Here is a 3216-nt window from a genome sequence, read left to right on the forward strand (position 1 = left end):
GAGCTCTTTGAGGGCAGTGACTGTCTTTTGTTTCCTTTTGTATCTTAGAATAGTTAATGCCTGGCACATAAGCTCTTAAACACTTAATTTGATGATGTTTTGTCTTTCATTCTCGAAAAAGAGCATGATATTAGAGAGGTGATGCCATGACAAGCAGATGAATTGGATTTGGGGGGGGGGGGTGGAGGGAGCCTGTGTTAAATCACTAACCTCACTTTTTCCTCCTGAGCCATCTGGGTACAAAGATGAATCAGGATTAGATTCAACCGATGGTAGCCCTGGATGAGAGGCAATCAGGATTAAATGACTTGCCCAAGGTCACACAGCTAGTAAGTGGCAAGTGTCTGAGGCCAGATTCAAACTCCTATCCTCCTGACTTCTAGGCCAGTGCTCTATCCACTGCTCCACCAAACTGCTCCTAGGCACTTAATAAATACTTTATCACTTACTTTATTGACTTACTGTGCATACTGCCTAGCTCCTGACCAAGCCATGATGGACTCAGAGGTCAAAATGACACATATTTTTGGACACAGTCAATGCATGAATTTGTTTTGCTTCACTATGCATATTTTTTAAAAGGGGTTATGTTTTAGTTTTATGTTTATCTTTATTTTTAAAAAGTTTCATTGATGTATTTTGTTTTTACATTACAAACATTTACAGATTACTCCCACATCATGAGAGGTCTTTTGGAACAAAGTAAAACTAATAACACAGTAACCTCATCTGAAAGTGCATGTAACATTTCACATGTGTGTCATCGGATTTACTTTTCAATTTAAAAAAAATTAACAGAAATCTGCTTTCTCTCTCTCTTAACTTCTACTCCACTGGAACAAAAAAAGAAAAGAAAAATAATTTTTAAAAATATGCAGTCAAGCAAAACAAATTCCCTCAATGACCATATATATGTATATATACATATATAATCTACATATATGTGTGTATATATATATATATATATATATCTTATTCTGCACCCTAATTCCAACCTCTCTGTATAATAGATAGCATGTTTCATCATTACCACTCTGGAATCATGAAGAATAATTGTATTGTTCATATTTCTTACAATTTTCAAAGTTCTTTATTTTTACAATGTTATTATTATCATATAAATTGTTTTCCTAGCTTATCAATTTATATCTTCAAAATTGTTCAATTTTATATTTTTGATGTTACAGTATAAATTATTTAGCTGACTCTGCTTACTTCAGCATGCATCAGTTCATCTAAATCTTTTCATGTCTTTTTGAAATCATACATTTCGAGTCTTCCGGGCCCTCCCCTCTATCTCCAGAAGCTCAATGCCTTGAGAGCTATGAGGACTCATTGGGCTCCGGGGCTTCTTCACGGGGGCCTCTCTCTTGGGGGGCCCTTTCCCTTCATGGGAGACCTCTCGGCATAGCGGGCAGCCCACTGGCCCCGTGGAGAGGTTTGCTAACCACTAGCTCCAGGAAAAGTTACAACATTCGGAGAGTAGACATAGCTCCTTTAGAGCAAAGGAAGTTAAATTTTGATACCCATGCATTGGTTCAGGATTTGGAAAGTCAAGGATTCGAGAAAGCAGAAACCATTGTCTTTGTATTAACAGTTCTGTTAAATGTCAGCCTAGACACAATCTATAAAGAGATGGTCACTTGAGCTTAGCAGGAAATCACTGTCCAGCAATTAATGGCACATTTGGATTCAATCCGGAAAGATATGGTCATCTTAGAGAAAAGTGAATTTGAAAATCTAAGAGCAGAGAATGAGAAAATGAAAATTGAACTAGCCCAAATTAAACAACTAATAGATGAAACTACTCGAATGAGATCAAATAATAAACTGGACATAAACCTAGAGAGGAGCAGAGTGACAGATTTATTTACAGATCAGGAAAAGAAACTTATGGAAGCAACCAATGAATTTAGCAAAAGGGATACCCATATCAAAAACATTATTTCATAGACCAGGAATAGAATTAACATTGAAATTGCTTCACTAAAAACAATGATGGAGTCAAACAAACTTGAGACAATTCGTTATCTTGCAGCTTCTGTTTTTACTTGCCTGGCAATAGCTCTGGGATTTTACCGCTTCTGGAAATAAAGCAGCTCCTCAGTATCACCACCAGCAGGAGCAAAGCTACTTTTTTGGTACATTTAAAGATCTTTACTTTTGTATAACACTTTGGAAACAGATTCAATTTGGTGTGTCTCAATTCCTATTTGACTTTATTCCCTTATGCCAAAAAGTTGTCATTCAGGATCTAATTAAAGTATGGTGGAAAATTATTTTACAATTTAAACCTGCAGGTAGTTCTGCATTGTGTCCTTGCAATAACCTATGTACTTAAGTAATTTAGGCATGGATTCATCTTGGACTGTTCAGTTTTGGTACATATGAGTAAACCACTCCTCAAACTTAAGTACTTAGTGTATCTATATTCATTTTTTATCATGATCTGATAGTATTTGTGGGAATTTTATTGTGGTTTGTTTTACTAAGTAGTAAGATGTTTACATATTTGAGTAAAATAAAAGATTAGTCTAACTTTAAAAAAAAGAAATCATCTATTTCATCATTTCCTACAGCATAATAGTATTCCATCACATTAAAATACCATATAGTGACTCCTCAATTTATGGGAATTCCTCCATCAGTTTGTTTACTACCATGGGGAGGGGGTTGGAAAAAGAGGGTGGTGGAAAAAATGTGGAACTCAAAAGCTTGCAAAAATATTAATGTTGAAAACTATCTTTGCATGTAATTGGAAAATAAATAAATAAGGGGAAAGAGAATAAAATGGGAATGATAATAATAGCACCTACTTTCCAGGGTTGCTTTGAGAATTAAACAAGAAAGTGTATGTAGCTAATTTTCATAAAGTATTTTGTATATAGCACAAAATCAAAACAAAACTTATCTAGGAAAAAAGGTAAAAATTTCAAAGAAAATAATTTTTAAAATAGGAATGAAGTTTGTTTAGTAAATCTCAAGTTATATTGTAAAGCAGTAATAGAAAAAAATGATCAAAGAATAGACTAAGTAAGCATGTCCCAGAAATAACTGAACATAGCAACCTGGTATTTGAGAAACCCTAGGTCACCAGTTAAAATAGTCAAGCTTCCCTATTTAATAAAATACTGGAAAAATTAGAAGCATTTTAGCATAGTATAGACTAAAAATGTAGACTAAAAATTAAATACATACTAAAAGTCTTACTCCATA

General features: G+C 34.2%; 1 pseudogene; it reads left to right on the plus strand.

Annotated features, from left to right (window-relative positions):
• Positions 1-1602: 1602 nt before the first annotated feature.
• On the plus strand, positions 1603-2120 carry LOC141520279 (coiled-coil domain-containing protein 90B, mitochondrial pseudogene; annotated as a pseudogene).
• The last annotated feature ends 1096 nt before the right edge of the window (positions 2121-3216 follow it).

This window comes from Macrotis lagotis, chromosome 4 (assembly GCF_037893015.1).
Source record: "Macrotis lagotis isolate mMagLag1 chromosome 4, bilby.v1.9.chrom.fasta, whole genome shotgun sequence".
NCBI lineage: Eukaryota > Metazoa > Chordata > Mammalia > Peramelemorphia > Peramelidae > Macrotis > Macrotis lagotis.